Below are 15279 nucleotides of genomic sequence, written 5' to 3' on the forward strand. Positions count from 1 at the left end.
GTATTGGCTAGTAAAACAAAATACCAGCTGTAATTATGTAACCTGAATCCCTCTATTTATAACAGCTGTACAAAATATCTGACAAGACTGCTGTGGCCTATACAAGTAGCATGCCACACTGTTTAGAGTGTGTAGTGTGTATTTGCAAAGCACCATGTTATTATCAATTTACTGCAAGATGTACTGTTTATTTAGCACTAGTATATCTATTGTTCTTGTTTATCTGAGTATTATTAAGCTAGAGATGCCATGGTTATTACTGATCAGCTGAAATAAATCAGCATTTAGAATTCTAGGATAAAAGTATCATGCTAAGTGTTAACTAAGAATGCACTGATCTTAAACTATTGTAGTAATTAAAAAGCAGTAAAGTGCATGATGTCCTACAGTTAGGCGGGATTTTCCTTTACAGCTCCCTTTCACTGTTTTGTTAGTGTGATGGTGTATTGGAGCACACTAGACTTCTTGGCATACAGTCATGGGACTGATTCCTTTAATCAGCCAGGAGAATCATTCGTAGTCATTTTTCAAACATTGGCTTCATCTCTATTTTTTTTTTTTTCTTTCTGTTGAGTACTTTCTATCTTGTGACATAGTTTCTCTTTTATTTTCCTTACTTCCTCTCTTTTCCCTTTTTAAAATTATTCAAGATTATTTACAAGACTAAGGACTTGGCAAGTCTGCTTGCAGTGTCAGTGTGTGTTGTATACTGATTAACTGTTGTCTCACAAAACAAATAAATATAACCAAAAATTTACTGTAATAGTTTAGTGATCACACTTACACATTGAGAGAAAAAATGTTCTCCTGTTATGACAGAATCACGGAATTGAAGGGGTTGGAAGGGACCTTGAAAGATCATTGGGTTCAAAACCCCTGCCAAAGCAGGTTCCTTAGAGCAGGCTGCCCAGGTACGCATCCAGATGGGCCTTTATGTTGGGCATATTTAGTTTTGTAATGCTAACCCTATAGGGAGTGCTATAACAAAAAACTTTACTACAAAACAAAATGTAACAATTGTAGGTGAAATGCATAATACTTTGATTAATACATAGCTTCAAGGCATTGAGAGAACCTTTAATGCATGTATTAAGAGCTCTTAATATTCGATATATTTCTGTTTTGCAACTACCTACTTCGTGTGCTGTAGATGAAAACCAGAGATGACCCACTATATGACAAGAATAGTAGTTCATATGTGTAGTTGCTGTTTTGTGGCTAAGTGCCACAAGTTCAAATGATTCTTTAAAGAACTGAGAGGAATCAAGACTCTCACCTGAAGAGATCACTACTTAAATAGATGAAACAAAGGCAAAATGCAAGTAAAATGTATGCTATGATCCAAGCTGGCCAAACTGACTTGCCTCATATCTTGTTACCAATAAGGCTCTTAGAAAGTAAGCTAATTATCATCTTAAGTGTTTAAATTACTGTAAAAGTTAGATCAGAGGATAGTGACATGAAGAATGAGAAGAAAAGTGGAGGTGATCACATGGAGTATTCATGCCAGATTAAGCCTTGTTATTTAAGACTCTTGAACTAGTGTCTTACAAGGTAAACAAAAACTTTCTTGAAAACCCTAGATACTGTAGCTTTTATATTTTAAATACTTTTATTTATTTATTTTTATTTTTATATATATATATTTTTAAATTTATTTTCAGAAAACATTTACTTTCAGGAGGAAAATCTTAAGCTGTTCCTCCCTGTCCCTTCCCCCCCCCCTCCATCTTCTGCTCTTTTTGTCTATGTAGAAGAAACATACCACCAGAAGGAGCATACCACAAGTAGGTTGTATTTCCTTGTGGATATTTCTGTTTTCTGTGTTCGTGGAAAGCTGGGCGTGTGGTTTGCCGTGGATTCAGTTCACATGGTTCCTTTACCTATGGCAACTCTGATGTTAGGTTCAGTGAGGAGTTTTGTTCTTGAGACCACAATATTGTGTAATGTATTTGCTGGAGGCTAATGACTTGAAACAGATCTCATTTGTTTTGTGATGTATAATCAAGAGTAGCACCACTTTGATTGCTGGTATCTCTTGTCCCTCTTTGTCGCAGGGATCAGTGAGGAACCCAGTCCAGTTCCTCTATAGTGCCAGGGGTTTATTTATTTATTTTTATTTTGCAAGTGTTATAAACGAAGATACAACTCACTCTGAATTTAGTAATATTTATAAAAGGCAAGTAAACAGCGCTGGGTGCACGGGGAGTCTATGCTCTACCAACACGTACACACAAACATTGAACTTCCTAAATATACAGAACATTGCTTTTACATGTTAAATCTGCGTACGCCTATACATACAATCAGAAAAGGCATCAATTGAAACATAAACATGGCAAAAATTTAAGAGGCAAGTGTTTAACAAACAATCCTTAAGTCTATTCTTGAGGACAGGCTCCCCTCTTATACCCTTCGCCCCACAGCAGTCCTTTTCCAACAACTTTTCATTGGTCAAACCAACTTTGCCCGGCAACAGCAAACACCCAGCGACTTCCATGCCTTAATGGCTGGAGGACAAGCAATCTGAGACGGCATGGCGTCTCCTGAATCACCCTTCTTTGTTCCCTCTAAACTCTCTTACATTCCTGATGGCCTCCTCGTTAAGATTCTGATGTTATCACCAGCCATGGGGCTTGTCGACCCCCATGGCCACACTCCCACATTTCTCCCTTCTTTATTAACGCCAACATTCTTCTTGACACGAATTATTACTCCATATATCACACAAGCATTTAAACTTGGTTGACTGCTTGTATCCTGAGGGCTACAAATACATGGTTCATGTCCACCCTCCTTACTTTCAAAATGGTTTAATTATGTTGCCTAATTATCTCTGGTTATTGTGTGCCTGACTGAGATGATGCATGTGCCAAACTTGGGTGAAGACAGCGATGTTTCATAGTGGAGGGCCTTCCTGAAGAAACGATTTAAATAAGGAAAAGGAGTCCAAAGGTAAAATTTCTAATGGCCATCATGTGGGTCCTGTCAGGAGCTCTAAAGATCACAGCTTTTCAGTTGGGTTTCTTCAGAGGGCCTTTTAAAAACATCTGTAGTGAAAACAATGCATTTGGTTTGTTCATAGTGAAAATTACCACTGCTGGCAGTAAAATGCATGCCAAAGCCAGGACTGAGGGCCCAGCCCTGTGAGCTTCCTGTGCCTGGGATTTGTGCTGGCGTCAGTCTGAATCCTGTGCTTGGTGCCTTGGGAACTGATCCTTGGCTGTGGGCTGAGGAATCTGGCCCCTGCTGTACGGGAGAGCGTTTAAATAAGAAAGCTGTTTTTCTTTCTGCTGTTTGCATCATAATTACTTGCTTCAACAAAGATGTTAAGCTGCTTCAGAAGACTTTTACTCCTTAATGAAGTTATGTATGGCTTTTCCTTATTTTTCACTTGCAGTTGTGAATCTTTTCTCTCTGTACATGCATTTCTTTTGCAGTAGTTTGTCTATGAACAAAGCTAGCTATAGATGTGAAGAACAGAATAAAAGGGGGGAATACAAATACGTTAAATATGCTTTCGTTACAGGGAACCGTGAATAAAAACTTATTAACATATCAGCTAAAACACACTTCCGTAACTGAAACATCTGTAAGTGATCTAGTGTTATCTTTTTTTGGCAGATTGGTGAGAGGTCATTTAAATTAGTTCCAATTAATGTACTATTGTTCCACTACACCATCGTCTTTCATGTTATGAGTTAGCATGTGCAACAATACCCTTCTGTCTACAACAAAAGAATTTGTATATAAGAGCTGGAGAATAAAATAGTGACACACACACACACACACAAGGGGGAGGGGGGGCTGAGGGGGGGCGGAGCGAGGAGGGAGGGAGAATGTTAAGGGAATGAAGTGGCTGATTAGATTCTATTTCCCATAAATTTAACTCCCCAAAACCCTATCGTTTTTCAATTTCCTTATTTTTTTCTTTATAGAATGTCCAAAATAATTTGCACTTAGTTTCCCTGATGCTGATTATCATGCATCAGCAATTTGTATAAAGCAGCTTCTGCCCTTTCTGCACAGCAGTGCATTATTTTGGCATCAGATCACTTTCTGAGACTGAAATTACTTGCTCTCTTGGTTCAGGAAGGAATGATCAACAGCCACCATTTTAAAATTCTCATTAGGTACTCAAACATTCAAGCTGTGGCCCTGCCATGGCCTCCCAGGTCCTGACATACAGCTCTAGTGACTTCAATATAGTTTTGATCATACAAATAAATTAGCTGGGTATCATATCAGTCAATCTGTAAAACATATTTATTTTTATGCTGCTTCCCTTAATTCTACACTGGGAAATTCTTTAAGGAAGCAATAGTCATTGTCTGGCAATATCAAATCAGAGATGAAATTGGGCTGACAGAACAAATGGGATCAGCTCTGAAGCTTATCCACACTTGAAAGTTAATTTTGATTAAAGTAGACATAAATTCAATTTCTGTGGCTATTGCTGAGTAACTCCACTTACGGATGTGGTTATTTGAATTCTGCTTATCTGAAATAACTTTGAAATAATGAGGCTAAATCAGAATAAGGGATAATCATTCAGGGAAAGGCATGTTAAAACATGAAGTTGTTCAGAATACTTACAGACAACTAGTACTGTGGGACAAGCTGTGAGAGATCTTCTAGTGTTGTACTGTTCTAGATATTACTACAGGAATTTCAGGTGATAAAAATGTCTTAAGTCTTTTCACTGTCCTCTGATGTCACTGTGATAAAAAGGCTTTTATTTCATTCAAAATTGAACTAGATGAACTGCTTAATTTGAATTAAATTGAAAGTAATCGTATGGAGTAAGTTATTTACTGGAGTCCAGTTCCAGACGGAAAGCATAAAGAACAAGGAGTCAACAACTTGATTGTTGTGCCTGATGTTGGATAGACAAGTCTTTGCACAAAGAAGGAGATACTATCTGCGTGCAGTTTTCCTTACAAATTAGAACACTCTATGATCAAATAAATAAATAAATAAATGGTCATACCTTCCTCAGTCTCTAGAGTCTTAGAGTCCCAGAGAGAGTTTTTCCTTCTAAAGGGGAAAAGCTGTTTGTTGTAGGAGGACAAATTCCATTTTCTTGGGTGCACCACCTCCTTCTTCACATGGTTGTATAGCATGACACAAAACTTTGTCTAGCATTTTCACAGGGTATGCTAAAACTTGCACCAAGATGCTTCTGAAGGACTGAGGGAATGGGAAAGTAGTATGTTATGAGCGCAGAAGTCACTGTTATTAGTTCTCCTGGCCACCAGAGACAAGCATCAACCTGATATCCAAAGTTTTTACCAGAAAGTTTCTGGTTCTGCTTCTGTTATGAGCAAAAGCTTGAAATTAGAACCCATGTACCAAAGAAATCAAGTTCAGCTTAAAAAGATCCTGAAATATGCCACCTTTGAAAGGATTCTGGGTCAAGAGCTGTACTTATTTGAAGTTGACAGTATTGAAGTGTTACCACTCTTTCTAGTGATTCCTGTAAATGCTGCATTCTTGGCATGCCTCCCTTCACATTAACAATGTATGGCCTGTACTTGAAGGGGGGAATGCGGCTGTACCACTCTTTTCCACTCTGAGGTGAAAAAAAAGCAAACAAAAGCAGCTTTCCTATGGAAGCTACTACTTGACCTTGTATTTTCCTCTCCAAGCAGTGCTCAGCTTGTGGTCTTTTTAAAGTATGCACAAATAATACCATTAAAAGAAAAAAAAAAAAAAAAGTGAAGGAATATACAGTACTTAAAAATGCAGTGAAATAGACTGACAGCATGCACATACAGAAATATAATTCAGTCAGAACCTCAGGGATAACCTTGTTCACAATGCCATGGAGATCTCTGAGGTCTGTAAATATTTCAGGTTTAGGTTTAATACTGCATCTTAAAGAATGCTGCCAGCAGTTCAGCTCACCCAGGCACCATGCTGGCATATTAGTGTAATGCTAACTCAGGGGTAAGGATGGTACCAATGGAGTCTCTAATGTTAATACCTGCTATCTACCTAGAAGCATGTGCTATTTAACTGTTACCTTAAAAAGATGAAGCTGTACAGCATACATTGTATATAACTTACACTTAAGAGTCTTTCATATTTAATCATCTTTCAGAAGATTAGAGTATGTACAGAGGAAACCAGGACTTGTGAAACTTTGAAGTCACGAGTAAGACAAGTCCATTCTGCTTGGGTGTAGAGGAAGGGCTGGTGAGGATCCACCTGTCATGTACCACCCACACGAATATGTCTTAGTTGCAGGTTCTGCAGATCTCTTTTTTCACTAAACATCTTAGGAGTATCCTGATGAAGATCCCATTGGAGGGTGGCTGAAGTGACATCACAAGCAAAACATCCCTAATTTGGGGAAATGGGATTGGCGTTGTATGCCTATTATTTTCTGGCTGCCAATCCTTTCTTGTTACTTCTTTTTCTTTGCTCTAGTGTTATTTTCCATCCTTTACTGGATGCAGGAGGGAACATGACTACTGAAGATAAGGAAAAAGCTGAGGTTCTTAATGCCTTCTTTAAATTTGTCTTTACTAGTTACTTATCCTCGGGGTACTCAGCCTCCTGACCTTGAAGTCTGGGACAGGGAGCAGAAGAACCCTCCCCACAGTTCAGGTAGAAACAGTTAGAGACCTGCTGCTCCACCTGGACTTGTGGGACAACTGGGGGATCAGGCCCAGTTAGCATGGGTTCACGAAAGGCAAGTCCTGCCTGACCAACCACGTCTCCTTCCATGACCAGGTGACCCACCTGGTGGATGAGGGAAAGGCTGTTGACATAGTCTACCTAGACTTCAGGAAGGCCTTTGAGACAGTCTCCGACAGTATTCTCCTGGAGAAGCTGGCAGCCCATGGGTTGGACAGGTATACTCTTTGCTGAGTTAAAAACTGGCTGGACGACTTAGCCCAGAGAATGGTGGCGAATGGAGTGAAATCCAGCTGGTGTCTGGTCAGCAGTGGTGTTCCACAGGGGGCAGTGTTGGGACCCATCCTCTTTAATACCTTTATTGATGGTTTGGATGAGGGAACATGTTTGAGTAGCTCCAAATCAAGTTTGTACCTTGAGTACTGTGTTCAGCTTTGGGCCCCTCAGTACAAGAAGGATATCGAGGACTAACGGGAATTGCCTCAAGTTGTGTCAGTGGATGTTTTGATTGGAAATTTGAAGACAGTTCTTCTCAGAAAGAGCAGTCAGGCATTGGAACTGTTTGCCCAGGGAGGCAATGGCATCACAGTCCCTGGGAGTGTTTAAGAAAAGGTTGGACATGATGTTTAGGGACATGGTTTACTGGTTGATAATGGTAGTAGGGGGATGGTTGTAGCAGATGATCCTGGTGGTCTTTTCCAACCGTAATGATTCTTTGATTTAACCATGGGCCACAGTCCCTTTGGTAGAGTCCCTGCCCTGGCACTGCTTGTCCATGAGCCATACATAGCCACCTGGTGGTGGCCCTGCCCAGGTGCAGGTCACCCCATGGGCCACAGCCCCTTCAAGGCATCCCTGCTGTGATGCAGGTTCCTCCACGGGCTGCAGTCTCCAGCTGTGTCTTCAATGATGTCCACTTTTGTGTGTATCCTCTGTTCCTCCTCTCCCAGTAGATGACCCTCTTTCTTAAATATGTATGAACAGAGACATCACGTGCTCCCGTGGCTGGCTGAACTTTTGGTGTGCGATATGGTGTGTACACTGGTTCAAAGCCACCTGGAAGTATCTGTGACAGGTGCAAGGCAGCTTGTGGATTCCTCCCATACAGGGCACCCTTGCTGCCTCTGGTTGCTGAAGAGCTGACAGTTTTGCCCCGTATAGCTGGGGCTATGCAGTCTCTTGGGATAGCACATTGTACCTCTACAAGACAAACTCTTACTGAGTGGTGTCCCAGAACACCCCAAAGGTATTTCAGGGCCTTCCTAATTAGGGAATGTTTTGTGCCTTTTGATTTGTTTATCCTGTGATTGTGTGTTGCTATTTTATATCTATGAAATGCTTAATGCGAAAATAGAAATCAGTGAATAAAAATCACTTGTTTGTTAACAGTAAATCTCTTTTGAAAATGCCCCCTCCTTGAGGATGTCACAGAGTCAACTAGCCATAACAGTTTAAAAAGAGAGAAGGGAAAATTAATGCAAATGGAATTGAAAGTGAGGGTGCTCAGAAATGAAATGCATTAAGGATTTGTCACAACACTGACTTTCTTTGAAGGTATCTGCCTTCAACTACCACAACTGAGCCTGGTGAAGCTCTGAGTTAGCATGAAGGCTGAGAGATGCTTTCCTTCATGCCTAGCTTGCTAGGCATAAATTGCTATTCTTTATCACAAGAAACTACTGACAGCAATGCATCTCTGTGATCATCAGCTAAGACTACTGTAATAAATTTTATCTGAAGCTTTTGTTAGGCACCATATGTAAATGCTGACTTTTCTTCATATAAAAAGCATTCTACCAGCAGGTTGCTATCATTACTAGGATCCTCCACAGTCTCGTTTGACTTCTAGTATCCATTTAGGAGCTCTTACTCTATTTTTCTTCATTTGTAACTTGATGCCAAAGCTATTCTCATAGAAACCAAGTATTTAAAAAGCTCGAGACAGATAATAAATGTTCTTGGTAAAAGGTCACCTGACTGTGGAGGAAGCTAATGGATGAATTAAAAATGAATTTAAACTGCAATTTGCAATGTTTACCTGCTAGGAGAACCTTTTCTGTGTTACTATAGGCAGAATTACATCAATAGAAACGTCAGAAATGAAAGAAATGAGCAAGCAAGTGAAAATTTCAACAGATAGTTGGCTTAACCATACAACAGGGAGACACAGAGCACAGGGTCCACTGTGAAGAATTAATTGACTATTGTAATAACCTGAAAATGTGTGTGAATCGTGGTGATGAGAGCCTCACAGGAAACAGACATAAGCATCATTATACTCATTTTAATTGTTAATTAGACACAGAAATGTAAAGGAAAATAAGATTTTTTTTTTTTTTTCCGGAATGCTGATCACAGTGAATAGGAGCGGATTTATTTATTTTTATTTTTTTTCTGTTGAGAGAGTCTGAATACATCTGGGTACCAATAATCATTAACTTTGAAAGACAATTGGTCTGAAGAAAATGACAATCATACCGCATCATTTATTTTTCTATTTCTGTTCACTAATATGTTTTGTTTTCTGAACTTCTGTAATAGCAGTAGGGGATGGGTTAAATCTGTCCAATGTCAGGCTTAGTTTCAGCTTTTGTTTAGGCCCTTTTATTTTTTGTGAGTTCCTTTTAAAATATATTTTGTAGGTGTTTACTACCCTTCACAGAATCTGGATTTAGTTTCTGTTATCTGGGATCTTGTAAAATGCTTAATTTGGCTTCTGGATGCAACAATATTTTTAATATGAATAAATTCAAAATTATTTGAGAGGTGATGGGGACAGAGTGAAATAATAATAATAGAAAAGTTTAGTTAACATTATGTGGCATTCTTATGAAAAAACATTTTAGGATGTGTAACTCAATCAAGAGTGTGCTGAGGAGAATTGTCTTTAGAAGCACCTTGGAATATGGCTTTCTTTTAACAGCCCTCTGAACGTGGAGCATGTTCGAGACCAGCAGAATGCACCTTTACAGATTAACCACTTGGTGTCATGAAAGCATAGCCCAGCATTGCTCAGAGGTTGTGATGTCAGTCAGGCTGATTGTGGTTAACATTGTGTGGGTTTGTTTTTAGTACATGGCTTCAGCAAAAGGGTGGATTTTCTGTTTTGTTATTGTTATTAATAATAATAACTTCCTTTCCTCCTTCTCCTTTCTGCTTTTTGGATTTTCATCATTAGATTGTTTTTTATTTCTTTGGTTGTTTTCCTCTCATTTATTTTTTCCCCTTATTTCTGTCTTACTCTTAAACTGCACTTTTTCTTTGCTGATACTAAGAATAAATCCTTCTGGAAAACACTTGGCAGGAGTTTTGTGAAAAAAATGCTAGCCTTTCCTGGGGATGTTTTCTGTTCTCAGAATTTGCCCCCAGATTGCAGCATGAAAAAAATATATCTTTCAAAGAACCTTTTGGACATAAATATTATGTATACATGGAAGCTTAGAAAAAGATTAAAAATGAATAAAAAATAACAAAACTCCCCACTGTTCTGATTAAGTGAAAGGATGCTACAAACTGAGCCAATGTAGTAGTCCATGTAGTTGTCAGAGAATCCACTGTTAATATTCCAGTGCATGTCAGTGTGAATTTTGTGAAACTTCCCTTTGCATCAAAAATGAAATTTAAGTTGTGAGTGTTACTTCAGGGAAGTACTCCTCAGAAGATGTATTTGTCTAGTGACAAACTAAATCTAGATTAGAATTTACTAATTTGGGGAAGATATACTCTGAGAACATGTGCACACAACCAGAACAGAGTAGATCCCTTAGCTTTAGTTTACCACAATCTAAAATGAATACTATCTCAGTGCTGGTTCTTCCAAACCACAGGAACCTGTCAGGGAAAAAAAAAAAAAAAGAAAAAAAAAAAAAAAGAGAGAGACACTAACCCTCCACTTTTGAGTTAATAAATGGAAGCTGTCCTCCTATTTTACTGCTGACCGAGGCATTAGCTGTGGTATATTTCAGAAAACAGAAGAAAAATTGAGATATGGTAGTTTCTAAGTAACACAGAATTATTTGTTGTTGTCTATAAAGTCTTTCTAGTTATGTAAATAATTGGCTGTCACATCACCTTCTTGCTATCTCCTGATTAAACATAGGTATTTAAGCTTCCTGCTTCTTTAGTACTGTAATTCTTTCAAATCTAGTGCAAATATATTTAGAAGACAAATAAGAGGTTATAGAAGTGTTGTGACTTACAAGGAGATTCCACTTTTCATGAGACTTCACATTCATTTCCTCTGTGACTCAGCTGATCATTCCAGTCTCTGACATGGCATTCTGGTATGAAGTAGCTTTTCCATTTTCCTAAATCTCTCTAACATGCCTCTGGGTGTGTTAACTATTCAGATGTGAAAATCACATTTTCTGTCCTCTGAGGCTATCAAAAATAGTTCAATTTGGAAGAAATGCCTGGTTTGCTTGAAATAAAGAAGAAAGAAAATGAATATGTAAAGCTGCAGAAAAATCTTGCACTTATTATATGCCATATCCCTGTCACTGCCCCATTTCTTTACACATCCTCTCTGAATTAGTTTAAGTAGTCATTAGCATTCCAAAGAGTGCTGTATGTAATAGGGATGGCAGTGCTGATTCCAGGCAAGTGGCAACAGGAACTTCAGGGGGTTGTTTAATATTCATCATACACACTTTGGAAAAAAGCAGAGTATGTTTTTCAGACTTCGTTGCACATCTATGCATCCTTGCATGCATATTGTAGGCCCTGGTGGCTTCTGAACAAGCTGGGCCAAATCTGCCCTCAGCTGCACTCATAAAAATTTGGATGAATGTGATTCTTTTGGAAATGGAGATGCCCTATTTACACCACTGTGGGGAAAGGCAGATCAGGCCCACTGCTTGCTTCTGGCTGTCGTGGTCGGCTGATGGTCTGTGCTTAATGATATTACAGGCCTACAGGGGTGTTTGTACTACAGTCTCAATTCAATTTGCTGTTTTTAAACAAACACACTGCACTGCAACTCTTGTTAGGAAGAAATAAAAAAGGAAAAGGAAGACATGCCAGTATCCTGATTTCAAAAAGGGTCTCTAGGTATAATGTGTTGGTCCTGAATCTTCCCTCATCTTCTTCAGGCACCTACTCCTCAGATAGCTTATCTCCTCTAGTCACAGCACTAGACCATGGATTTTCTTGGCTGTGATGCTGGGTTTCTGGGTAAAAGCTTTGCACGGCAGTTTAATAGTGTCCTCAGAGTATTTCATCTTAGATTCTATGTTGCCATGTGTGTTCAGCTGTATTTTCGTGCTGAGCATTAGTATCAAACTCAATTCTTGTGTCAGAACATGGCATTGCCTGCAGAGAGACATGTCAGGTAGCCTGATACACTGATTTTGTTTTTAGCTTATTCCGAGTTGCATAATTCAGTTTACTGTTCTCTAATTTGCTCAGTTTATGGCACTTCCCGTTACAATTCCTTCTGTAGCCACAGAAGTATCAGGGTTACTGAGCTGTATTCAAAGGAAACTGTGATGCACACAAATGTTATTGGGATGAATGGTTGCTGTTTGTTCTTATACGGCTGTTGCCAGTCGAAATGATGCTAGTAAAGTATATAAGAGATAAGATTTTTTTACTTCATAGTCCTTGGTATTTAGAGACTGAACATCTCTGAATTGTCTGTAAATAAGAAAAAATCTTTTATGCCAGCTATCATCGATAACTAGTTCTCTGTGTAAGTGTAATGTATGATGGTTGTAAGAGGTGCTTTGTGAGTATAGCAAAGACATGTTTTTTTAGATGCAGCTTTTGGAATTAGAGGAATATAGTGAATCACCTTTACACGGAGACTGGGAGAATGATCTAAGATATTTTTCTAACCTCTGCCACCATACTTTATAGGAATTGGCATTTATAACACTTCATTCTGAATCACTGATGTTATGTGATAGGATATTTATTCTTTTAATGCTGCTGGTAACAAATTTGCTCAGTTCATAATGTAAGTGTTTTATTTTATTTTATTTTATTTTATTTTATTTTATTTGGCCTTGTTTCCCCCCCCTCCCCCCATTTTTTTTTAAATCCCTAGCTCTCAGCCCAACCTGGGATCTGAATTCTGAGCATTCTTTCCTAACTTATTTGGCCATATCCTGCCTAGTAGCAATGATAATCTTAAGGAAAACATATGAGACAAAAAGTTTATATTACTCTCTTCTTGGGGCAAAGGTTAAGGAAAAGCACTGTAATAAAAAGTTGACTGCAGAACACCAGAACACTAAACTGATAAAAGTGTATAATGAAAAATATTATTGATATGTACAGAATCACAACAAGTAGGTGTAGTTTAAGCTAACAGTTTGATGAAATTTAGATACATTTGACATATTTTCCACAGGTGCATGTCACCACTAACCTGCACTCCTGTTGTGGTTCTAATTTGTAGTTCTAATTCCTCTTTTTTACATGAAAGCAACTGAGTAAATGCTCACTATGCATATTTATCTGGCTGTCTATAGTGCTAAATGCAAGGCTTCAAACACCCCTTCCAGCCACTGCTCAAGTATTTATGTTGGCCCAAATCTGTGGTCCTGTCTCTGAGAGCTGAACAGCAATAGTCATGTTGTCATTTCTGCCAGCAGTACCTGTGACATGCCTTCCTGACACCTCTGCTGACATCCCTTTGCAAAACAGAGGGGCTGTTTTTACCTTGTTCACTGTTGGTAGTCTACAAAGAAGATCACATCCACCAGTGAACCTCTTGAGTACTGTAGGCTGAGCAGCTCATACATTCTGTATTGGACTGGTTACAAGTGGTGTCTTTATCTTTAATTGACCTTGGAGGTGTCACTGAGTGACCTTGAAGCCACCTTTCAAGTTGCAATAGATTTCTTTTCTCCTTTTTGCAGTTACATTTACTTGCTCAGCTAAATGATTATGCTGTCTCCCTAGAAGCCCTCTTGCCTCATTTCCATGTGGTGCCTTTCATCTTTTCTGTCACATTAGTCTTCTTGACCACGCAGTGACTGTAAAGTGTTGTTTTAGATCAAATATTATGAAGCTTGTGTGAGGATACCCTTGTAATGAACTTGCAGAAGAAGGTGCAATCTCTGGTGCTACTGCTGTCTCTAGCACTGCTGTAGCTTACCAGCTGTCCCACTTGAGGAGTGATAATGCTAGAGAGGGAACTGAACTTTTGCTGCTTCATAGTGAAAAGGCTTTAGGGCTAACAGAAGCTGACTCAGGGGAAGAAAAAATCAGGAAACCAGAGTCTAGAGGTTGTTTAATACCATATCAGGAGGACAAATCCTTCATCTGTGAGTCAGCTCTATAGAAAAATATCATTACAGAAACTAAAATTGAAGTGCAATAGCTGGAAATTATTCTGAATGATGAGAGAGAGGGAGAGAGAAAAAAAAACAAACAACACAACAGAACAAGCAAACAAAAAGCCACAATGAGAGTAAGAACTAGAAGAGCTAAAACTTATTTCTTTGGTGTTATGGTGATATGACTCATCTCTTTGTGACTTTCTCTATTTGACGTTCATTAATGACTCCCCAGATAACTCACTGACTCATCTGAGCTCAGAGCTAAACATCTCAATTTTTAAAGTAAGTTTCATGTTTGGGAAAGTTGCTGGGCTGACAAGATTGTCTGTGTCTATGAATTGCTGTGTCTTAAGAAGGAGTGCTTCATATTTTCCCACACTACCCACTGTTCTTCAAACCTGCCCTAAAGGGTACACCTCTGTGAGCACAATTAATGTTCAGTCTCCTTGCTTGTGAAGTGGGGTTCTATAATGGGAAACAAAGCACTTTAGTAGTCATGCACTCATAAAACGGAACAAAGAATTGCATTTGTTTTACTTCTGATTCGAAACACTGCTTCGGGGTAAAAGGTTTCCAATTAAGATATCCCAGCCAAGATTCAACTAACCAAAATTGTAATATTCTTTCTGTCTGCGCAGCCTGTGTAGAAGACTTTCTGTTGCTTGTGTATTTTAGAAAACATTTTTTATTAAAAATCAATACCAGCTCCTAGTTAATTGTTCTGCAGTGAAGTCATGAGGTTGCTGCAGTATTCTCTGTCAGGGAGGGCTCCGCTAGGTGGCAATGTTTATCCAGATTCTGTTTCCATCTGTTTGATAGAATATCTCTACAATGCATCAGCAGGTTTTGCTGGTGGAATAAAATATTTAAGTTCCACATGACAAAAACCTTATTTAATTAAACAATCTTGATTTTTTTTTTGTTTAAATAAAAACCATCGTGGTTTTTTTTTTTTTTTTTTTTTTTTTTTTTTTTTTTTTTTAATATTGCCAAGTTAATGTATAAGAACAATTTTTGTACATTTATATTTTCTTTCCCTCCCTTGTTCCATATCATGAACTATATCTTTGTTCATACAGTATTGTTGTATTGAGACAGATAACTGCATTGTAAATGCAAGTAATAATGTCCATTCATAATGCAAATAATACCCATTTTTCATGAAGGAAACATTGCAAGTTAACTGTGCCCGTCTTTGCATCACTTTCTTGACTCTGCTCTAGCTTAGGTGAAGATTGCCTTTGAGAGCATACTGATTCAGAAACATAAATTGTAAAACACCAGTCAGCCCCCTGCAGATTAAGATCTTTGTGGGGCAGCAAGATGAGCAGGTGGGAAGTTCTCTTGTCAA

Source organism: Anas platyrhynchos, chromosome Z (assembly GCF_047663525.1).
Source record: "Anas platyrhynchos isolate ZD024472 breed Pekin duck chromosome Z, IASCAAS_PekinDuck_T2T, whole genome shotgun sequence".
NCBI lineage: Eukaryota > Metazoa > Chordata > Aves > Anseriformes > Anatidae > Anas > Anas platyrhynchos.